Genomic DNA, 10659 nt, shown 5'->3' on the forward strand with positions numbered 1-10659 from the left:
CCCTTCAGTTGATCCATCTCTTGATCACCAAAGCCTCAGCAGAAGTAGTCTCAGTGGAAGGGTGGCTGTCAAGAAGCCATTTTAAAGAAAGGGAAACAGGTAGAAACGACTGAGGCACGTCAAATTATACAAGAATAGGGTTGAAAATCAGTGACAACAGGTCTTAAGGAGTGATGAACCTAAATTTGAAATGTTTTGGATCCATATGTGGTCAATACGTAGAGATGAGGTCAGGTGAGAGGCTTATCATGTGTCTACACACCTGTAAATTGCAGTAGAGACTCTGTCATAGTTTAGGGCTACATTTCAGTCAACAATGTTCAGGATCTTCTCAAAATAAATGGAATGGTTAATGTAGAAAAATAGGGTCGGATTTTGCATCTGATTAACAGTTTCATTTCTCAGCATGACAGTGGCGTTGCAGTAAAAGCATACCTGGATGGAAAATTACACACTGTAACACTATCAGTCATGGACTGGGCTCCCCAGACTGGCCTCGAGTGCAGGCTGTGATGAAGAATAAAATTGGTTATACCAAATGTTGACTTTGAAGCTCATGTGAATAACGCAAACTATTTTTGCCTTCTGTGCTGTATTCCCATTCCCATGTTTGCACATGCTTTAATAAATCACGGCACCCATTTTCCATTTTGCTGGCAAAATATAAGGAAATGACGGTGTGTACAGTACTGCACACACACAAAGAATGATCGATAAAGAAACTGTCACGATCCTGGGTCTTAGGACCCAGTGTTTTGAGTTTTAGTTCATTTTGATGTTTATAGTATGTTTAGCTCATTAGGCCTCCTATGTTCATTTGCTTATTAGTTCCCCCTTGTGTTTCAACCCATGTTAAGTCTCCCCTGCCCTTCATGTCTCTCTGTGCCCCCTCTGTTCTGTTTATGGTGTGTCTTTGCATGTTTGAGTTTCTTGTTTTCTGTCACCCTGCATTGTGCATTATGTTCTCATGGTTGGTCTTTTGTTACTCCCTCTAGTCTAGTCTCTTGTGTTCAAAGCTGAGTATTTCCCTCTGTGTATTTTGGTTCTTAGACCTCTGCCTTATGGTTTGTCTCTGTTTCTTAGTTGCTGTCTCCACTGTGTCTAGTTCGCGTCTCTGTGTGATACTTCCTGTTTTACTTTGAAGGTCCATGCCTCATGTGAGTGTTTCTAGTTTTGCGTCTCTGTCTCGTCCAGTCCTGATTTCTCCCAGCTGTGCCCTCCTTCTGTGTCTCATTCCCTCGTTATCCCTCTGTGTATTTAAGCCCTGTGTTTCTCTTTGTCAGTGTCGTAGTCTCCCTCATGCTGTGTGTGATTCTCCCCGTGGTTCCTGGTATACTTTATGTTTAGCTTTCCCAGTTTAGTTTAGTGCTGTTTTTGTGTTTCACCTTTTGCCAGCATTAAAGCTGTGTTTTTGAGTTTACGTTTTGTCTCCGTGAGTTTGCGTTTGGGTCCTCTCCTGCCTGCCACACAGCCGAATCATGACAGAAACTGCATTTCCCTCACATACTTTTGATATATTGAACTTTGAGCACCAATCAGGCTAATGCACAAAGGGTATGATGTTTAGTGCTTCCTCCGTACACAAGCACACACACAAATGTACTCACAAACTCACAGCTTGTTGCCAATGCAAGGACTTATTTAATTTGTTTAGTGTCTTCATAATTCACAAACATATCAACACTTTGCATTATATGAGGGCCAAAGCAATCTACAGTTCCATGAATGAGTGTGTGAGTTTGGCTGATTAAGTGGCTGCTGATTAATTTTGTAATATTACATCATCCCAAACAAACCGGTGTAATTTTGCACAACTGAACAAAATTCCTTAAGGAAATGTAAAGCTAAGCAGGAGCAGTTTGAATTCCATCAGGTAACAGAAGCAGTGATGAGCAGTCAGACTTGTAGCCTCCATCTCTACCTGTTTTGCAGCAGATTTGCTGTGGTCACAACATTTTTCTGCGAAGTGCTCTGTGGGCTGGGTTTCAACTTTGCTGTCAGCTTAGTGTTCACAGTAAAACAATAAAAGAAAGAACTTGCTGCTGTCTTCATTAGTTTAGGGATTTGTGTCAGTGTGTACGCTAAGGTTTTTATTGTTAGATTGTAATTACGTGTCAGTGTATCTCTGGCCATGTTGCAGTGTAATGCAAAAGTAATGGAACAAGTAGAATAACAAATGTCTTTACAATATAATGTGTTACACTAAGGTAATGTGGTGCGTTTCCGCTTCTTTCAGGCAAGACAATTCTGCCATACATGTATGAGTTTACCGGTAACCCCTGGTAAACTCAACCGCTTTTTTACGTCAAAAAGCTTTTCTTCAGCAGAAAAAGAAATTCAAAAAGGAAATACACTATCGGGGCCTAATTTTGTTTTAAGTATTATCTGAAGTTGTTAGCTTATGCAACAGCATGTTGTTCAAATCTGATGTAATCTCTATCCCTTTTTAAAGAGACAAGTACTATTCTTTTACTGTTCTATTAAATAGGTGGATCTTTGTGGTGCTTTTGTTCATAAACATATGATATGCAGTATGTATAACAAGTCAGGAACCATCCATCCAGTCTCTTTAGGGTTGCAGGAGGTCTAGAGCCCACCAGGCTTCCATAAGGTAAGAGGTGGGGTACGTCTTGGACATGTTGCTAGTCAACACAGAAAGACATTCACGTCATGGCTCGCTTATATTCACCAGTTAACCTGACCCCACTAGCCTCATGTCTTTGGCGTGTGGGATGAACCCAAAGTACCCAGAGAGAACCCATACATAGAACAGGCAAACTGTATACAGAGAGGCTCCAGCCAGATGGTGGATTTGAACCCAATACCTTCTTGCTGTGAGGCAACAGCAACTACTCTGTATACACAGTTCCACTGTGCTGTCCAGGTCAGGGAACCATGCCATGAAAATCAAAACCCTTGCCCCATTTAAATTTGGCCGATTGCCTGCGCGATTACCTTTGTGTGTGACTCTGGCTCATTCTCCGTACGATGCTATACATAGATCAGGACCTGGAAATCCCACAATTCTGTCCCCTCACTCTTGGTGTGTGACACCACATGATGGCATACACCACAGTTTAGGTGGTGTCCACTTAATGTTCTCTCTCAGTACATTACAACTGAAGACAGCAATAACACATTAATGGTGTACAGCCCAGTGAATAACTTAGAGAATGGCGGGCTTGCTCTTTATTAGTCATCTCTTCACCTGTCAAAGCCAGGCTTGGAAACACTAGTAAATTCAACAGAAAAATGCAAAAAAAGGAACAACCCAAAACCTTGCTAGCTTTTCTCTAACAGGCACGGCATGGTACTGAATTCCAGTATTGGTCCATTAGAAGATGATCAAAAAGGAAAGATTAGACAAATGAGAAAATGAACCTCACACACTCAGTGGACGTTATGAAACAGCAAAGAGCTGATGGGAAAAACCTAAAAGTCATGAAAACATACATAAATGCATACATACTATATAATAACCTCAAAGTAATGACCACAGACTACCCATATGATTTCATACTGATACACCTACACACACACACACACACACACACACACACACACACACACACACTTTTAGTTACCGGCAGCAGTATGGGAAGCTAACAGCTAGCTGCTTTGATGTGACACAGATCCTCATTAATGAGCCCCAGACCATGCTGAAAGCTTAATGGCCCATAGGCTCACTTAGACACAAGCACATACACACAGATAATATTATACACAAGATAATCAAGACCAAAGTGTACATGGGTAGACGGATGAACACATTCACTAGGACCGTACTGCACACCCACACAGACTCACACAAGCACAGGCATGCAACTGCAGGCACCGAAGAAGCAAACGTGGCAGGCTCGTAATGATGTTGGCTACCTCAGATGAAAGGCTTTAGTAGGACCACTAGAGCCCAGTGCTGCTTCCCAATATCCCCATTGACATTTCCTGCAGCTAACAAAGATGAGCCGTTTGCTCATCGACTTTCCCATAGCAAAACAACCACTGACAAGCCGCAGTTTATCCCCAAGCAAGCCTACTTGAACGGATCAGGAATTGATTTTCAAACCACTTAAGACAGAGGTGAGCAAAGGCGGAGCATCGGAAGTCGGGTGTTTGACTGAAGGAGCACAGCAATCACCTTTTGATGAGCATAATTCGAAACAGGATGCACGCAACCTGGTGTTTTCAGTTTAACATTTTAATATATTTTCTGTTTACCAGCAATCAACTGGCAATGAGTATTAAAAAATAAAAGCCACTCGATTATTTGAAGTCGATTTGTTTGCCTAGCTTGATTTGCTCTCAGAGCAATGTGAATAAGCAGTGATTTCTTATTTTTCTGACAGCTGATTTATCATTCTTGCTGAGGCTTGTGTGTGCGAAACCTTTAATTATCTAAACCACAGGAAGGTTGTAGTACTATACAAATAGTGTCGCTGGCAATAGTCAAACACATTCGCAGCACCCTAAGGAAATCATGGCTTGTTTACAAAATGTACACTCATGTCCCATTTGAAATCTAAAAAGCTGCACGCCACTGTGCATAAATGCTTTTTTTGCATGCAAATTTCACCCTAATTACTGTCGATTTTAACGCATCAATGAGTCCAAAGAGAGTGATTGCTGAGGATGACTTATTAATGCTTTCTTTAGACACCAAGGGCCCGTGTGAATGCAAAACTTTCAGCGAAGGGTGATTATTTTGATCTTAATTAGAACGCACAGAACAAAGAAAAGACAGTGGAACAACTATCCATCCATCCAGCTATTAATGCCACTACTCGAGAGCGTGCCAGGTAAACTCTGTGTCTATCTAATTATACCATATCTGATTGCTGAACAACACAACACCAAACTGTAGCATCTCATTTAAAGTCAGAGTTCTTTCAATTTAGAAAGGTGTTTATTTGAAATCATAGAAAGGAATCATCCATTAGCGTAATGAAGTATAGCTGAGCACTTAATATTTTATGCTATACAGTCAGTGTTTGGTTCCACTTTTGAGCTGTAGTGTGCTCCATTTCTGTGGCTAAAAGGCTGCCTCTCACAGGCTAGCTAGGAGTGTAATCATAGCCACTGCTCAAACATCACAGTACTGCAATTTCAGCTAGCCCCTCATGACTAAAACACGCAAGCAACAAAAGTATTGATTTCAGATGATTGAATCCTGATTTTATTTCAACTAAAAGGAAGCCATGAGTCTTGGCCGTGCCATTTTCCCAAAATGTCTCCTAAAGTCATTGTGATTTTTTTTTAAAGGAAAGAAAAACAACACATTTGAAAACTGCCCGTGTAAGACAGATTAATTCATTCTGGGGAATCTAAAATGTTACACAAGTACCTTTTTAAAACACAGAAGGCTGAATTGCTTGTTAACAAGTGTTTGCTTGATGAGCCCATGATTTCTTATACGTCTTTCATCCACAGCTGCTCATGCTTGTTCCATGTGTGGCAGAGTTAGATGCTGTGGACTAAATATAAATCTATATGGTCATAGCTTTTCTGTGAACTACAGTATGTCTCTGTTGTAGGTATCTCCACGAGCCAGCTGGCTTTTATCCATAAACTGCAATTAACTCCTGTCTCAGTCTTTTACCAGATTCAGACAGAACAGACACTGCTAAGGATTGCGTAGCTGTTTGGCTTTAGAAACAGTGCAGAGAACAAATCATATCTACATAAGCGCTTGTGTGCAATCTCCAGCTCAACATTTCCTCCTCAGATGAAAGATGTGTGTCATGGCCTCTGGGCTTGTGCTATTTAGAGAGCCGATACTACCAGTTAGGCATTAATGATTTTTTCTTGCTGACGATGTGGGTGCTTCATGCATATAGTCTTTTTTTCTATCTGCATGTGTGTAGGCATGCCAGCTCTGTAACTGGTGATGAGCAGCTGGCAGGATTTTATGGTGATGAATTAAGTGTGTGAGAAATTTCTGTGCATTTTAACTCTAACTTGTGTGTCTGAGTGTTATGAGGGGCATGCCATTAGCTTTATTTTGTCATATCATCAAAACATCTGCATCCTGATTGCACCAGAGGGCGGCCTATGAAGAGCTAATTGGCTAGCGAGGTAAGTTGAACCTAAAGTTAGAGTTTTCTATGGCACAAAAGTGGCTCTCTTTTTACATGGCTAGATCCCCATGGTAACTTTTGCTTAGCACATCAACTGTTCTGGACTTCGAATGGATGGCCACATATTGTTTTCTTTACAAGAACCTGGAAGTGAGATATAGACCCAGGGAACACATATATGCAACCTGTAGAGTTAAGCACCGCTGAATTTAGACCTGCTGGAAAGTTACAGTCCGTAGCCAGCAACAGGTTTTTCCAACATTTCTTTAAACTGTCATAACTCTTGAACAGTTTGTGCAATCCTAAAAAATCCAACACTTGCTGAAAGTAGCAACTCTGTGCTTTTCAGTGATATTACATTCATTGGTAATCCCAAGCACATGGCAGCAGCCCCATGAAGGTTGAGAAACAGTGCATGAGTGAATGCAATGGAGTTATACAGAAAACTAACATTAAGACATTTCGCTGTTATTTTATTTTTGCTGTGTTTTTAGGTTTTTATGCTAAGATAACGTTTTTTTGTTTTTAAATTCACAAACAAACACTGCCCAGCTGTCTTCCAGCACCAGAAAAAGCAGGATTTTAACCTAGTAGAACATACAGGCAGTGTGGGTTTATTATCCACTCAGGAAAAACTTGTATAAAAGTGAGAACAAGTGTCAGCAGTACAGTGTGGGCCTTTGGCTACAGTTTGAGAGGACGTGCTTCTTGGAGCTCTACCAGGGGCCCAAAACGTCTGAAAAAGAGATGCCCCAAAACAAACTACAGAGCCAAAGGGTCACGTACTTATTGTTGTTCAGTGTTTTACAGTTCAAAGTTCAAATTGGCTATTCTAAATCTTTTATTCATGTATATTCTCAGTGCCTCATTCAGTAAAATCTGTAAAATTTAAATTTTGTTTTTTTGTGTTTTTCTGCCATTAATCCCTGATTACAGTCTTATAGAGCAAAACATGGACCAGATGTTGAAAGAAGTAGTAGTCTGGAAAAGGGGGACAAAAGCACATACAGACAGCTGATTTTATGACACTTTTACAGCTAAAACAACAAAATAATTCCAGGCGAGCTGCTTAACATTACAGGGGTTACAGGATACTACTTCAATCAATAAGTTCTGCTCTTTAAAAAGTGGATGTAAATAATGGCAGCGGAACCACATAAATGCTAAGCTGCTTTAATTTATCATTAAAAAAAGGACATGACATAGCTGCATGAAATCAATGTTTTAAACAACAATAAGAAAGATGACCCGTGTATCCCACATTAGTTCATCCCTGCTCTAGGCTTTAGAATCATATCACAGGGGTAACAGCATCATCATCACATGCTCACCTGCTCACATTAGACTATTACATTTAAACCTCTAGAATGTACTCACTGGCTTCCCAGATCCCATCCTGTGCAAAAGTGGCTTCACAGTCTTTACTTTATATTGTAAGCTGAGACCAGAAAGCGACCAGTAGTCCTGTTCTAGACAACAGGGGCCCGACAGTGTTTACACTATTATGACATTATGGTGTTTTATATTACATTAAAATAAAAATTAGTGCAAAAAGTTGTCATCGGGCGCTCAAGCTTCCCTCCACAGTGCAAAAACATGCATGGCGTTAGGCTAATTGGTGATTCTAAATATGGCCTTGGGTGTGAATGCAAGGGTGAATGATTGCCTGTCTCTGGGTGTTGGCTCTGAGACAGAATGACAGCCTGTTGACGGCGTACCCTGCCTCTAGCCCTGTGACAGGTGGGATAGACTCCAGCCGCCCTCTGACCCTGAACTGGATAAAAGATAAAATGGATGGATAAACAGTAAAAAAGACATCAAATATATTGTTTGTGGGACTTTTAGGCCTTTTCAGGTTTTGGGCTATGGCCAGAAGTGAGCATGCAACTGTGGCTTCTCATACAGGGAGTGCAGAATTATTAGGCAAGTTGTATTTTTGAGGAATAATTTTATTATTGAACAACAACCATGTTCTCAATGAACCCAAAAAACTCATTAATATCAAAGCTGAATGTTTTTGGAAGTAGTTTTTAGTTTGTTTTTAGTTTTAGCTATTTTAAGGGGATATCTGTGTGTGCAGGTGACTATTACTGTGCATCATTATTAGGCAACTTAACAAAAAACAAATATATACCCATTTCAATTATTTATTTTTACCAGTGAAACCAATATAACATCTCCACATTCACAAATATACATTTCTGACATTCAAAAACAAAACAAAAACAAATCAGCGACCAATATAGCCACCTTTCTTTGCAAGGACACTCAAAAGCCTGCCATCCATGGATTCTGTCAGTGTTTTGATCTGTTCACCATCAACATTGCGAGCAGCAGCAACCACAGCCTCCCAGACACTGTTCAGAGAGGTGCACTGTTTTCCCTCCTTGTAAATCTCACATTTGATGATGGACCACAGGTTCTCAATGGGGTTCAGATCAGGTGAACAAGGTGGCCATGTCATTAGTTTTTCTTCTTTTATACCCTTTCTTGCCAGCCACGCTGCGGAGTACTTGGACGCGTGTGATGGAGCATTGTCCTGCATGAAAATCATGTTTTTCTTGAAGGATGCAGACTTCTTCCTGTACCACTGCTTGAAGAAGGTGTCTTCCAGAAACTGGCAGTAGGACTGGGAGTTGAGCTTGACTCCATCCTCAACCCGAAAAGGCCCCACAAGCTCATCTTTGATGATACCAGCCCAAACCAGTACTCCACCTCCACCTTGCTGGCATCTGAGTCGGACTGGAGCTCTCTGCCCTTTACCAATCCAACCACACCTTGTGCTTTTGGGCACTCCAGTGATGTTGCAGCTCTGAAATATGGCCAAACTGGTGGCAAGTGGCATCTTGGCAGCTGCACGCTTGACTTTTCTCAGTTCATGGGCAGTTATTTTGCTCCTTGGTTTTTCCACACGCTTCTTGCGACCCTGTTGACTATTTTGAATGAAACGCTTGATTGTTCGATGATCACGCTTCAGAAGCTTTGCAATTTTGAGACTGCTGCATCCCTCTGCAAGATATCTCACTATTTTTGACTTTTCTGAGCCTCTCAAGTCCTTCTTTTGACCCATTTTGCCAAAGGAAAGGATGTTGCCTAATAATTATGCACACATGATATAGGGTGTTGATGTCATTAGACCACACCCCTTCTGATTACAGGGATGCACATCACCTAATATGCTTAATTGGTAGTAGGCTTTCGAGCCTATACAGCTTGGAGTAAGACAACATGCATGAAGAGGATGATGTGGACAAAATACTCATTTGCCTAATAATTCTGCACTCCCTGTATAGCAGTTTTTAACTCTACTTGAGCACTTAATACAACATGCTCCACTCATAAAAGCACATCTTGCCTATATCCAAGAGCTTTCTATAGGACATTGCATTAGGGGTTTCTTGGCATGCAAAGTTGAGAAGCCATGGACTGAACCAGCAGCGTTCTGATTAGCAGATAACCTACTTACCCACCTGAGCTACAGGCACCCCAGTAACGAGGAATATTATTGAGCATATATAGTGTCATAGATCCTGAATGCAAACCTATTACTGTTAAATAACCATCATGTTACTGTGAAGCATTTGCCTTGAGTTTTACTCACCAATAGTTAAAAACCCCATGCATGCAGCCGGCACTTTACAGCAGCATATTAACACTGACATTAACACTGACAAAACAAATTTCCCACGTGTGGGACTAATAAAGGTTATCTTATCTTATCTTATCTTACATAGTACAAAGATTTACTGGTTCAATTTACTTGGCTTTTATATTAGCTCCCAATTGTTTCCACCTGCTTAATCTTTTTAATATTAGCTATTTCCCACATGCTATCTTTTAGTTTAGGGGGGCACAATTTGCAGACATTATCAGAGATGGCACTTTCTTTTTTTTTTTTTTTTTTTTTTTTTGCCTGTCCCATTTGGTTCTTTAGCCATCAGAATTGTTGTCTGAAGACCAACAAGGATACCCAATGGATTTACTTTGCCAAATGGATCATCGTGGCATTGCCGTATTGGTCCATTTGGTCGATCTTTGTTTTTATTATTTATTATATTTTATTTTCAGATGTTACAGACGGGACAGACATGAGTGAGGGATAGGAAAGGGAGAAAGAAAGAGGAAGGAAAGGAAAAACAGAAGGGGAGAGGGACAGTGAGAAAGGGGGGGAGAAAAAAAATAAAAATCTCCTGGATCACCTGTTGAGAGAAGAATAGAAAACAAGCAGAAAAAAAAAACAAAGCAACATACTAAACACAACACCATCGCATTAATCTAGCTAAGTGTAAACAGCAGTAAATACTAAATATTCAATGTTGTTGTGCAGCACGCAGGACAGATGTGCTTCGAAGTAGCAGCCAAAAAAGGTGTAATTTGGGTCTACGAGCAGTGAACACCCGTGTGCATACCTGTGTGGATCCGCGCGCTTGTATTCCAAAGGTTTCTCCATGTAATGATCTGCTAGGGAGTGTGTGGGGGGGCCACAGCCCCGTCCTCCGGGGTGTGAAGCGGGTATGGAGGAGATCAAAACTCCAGACATCCAGAGGCCCCCAGAACACAAGAGACCATGGAAGACCAACAGAGG

The sequence above is a fragment of the Diplotaxodon limnothrissa genome, linkage group LG6, assembly GCF_057381915.1.
Source record: "Diplotaxodon limnothrissa isolate DT_005_m linkage group LG6, D_limnothrissa_male_GT1.1, whole genome shotgun sequence".
NCBI lineage: Eukaryota > Metazoa > Chordata > Actinopteri > Cichliformes > Cichlidae > Diplotaxodon > Diplotaxodon limnothrissa.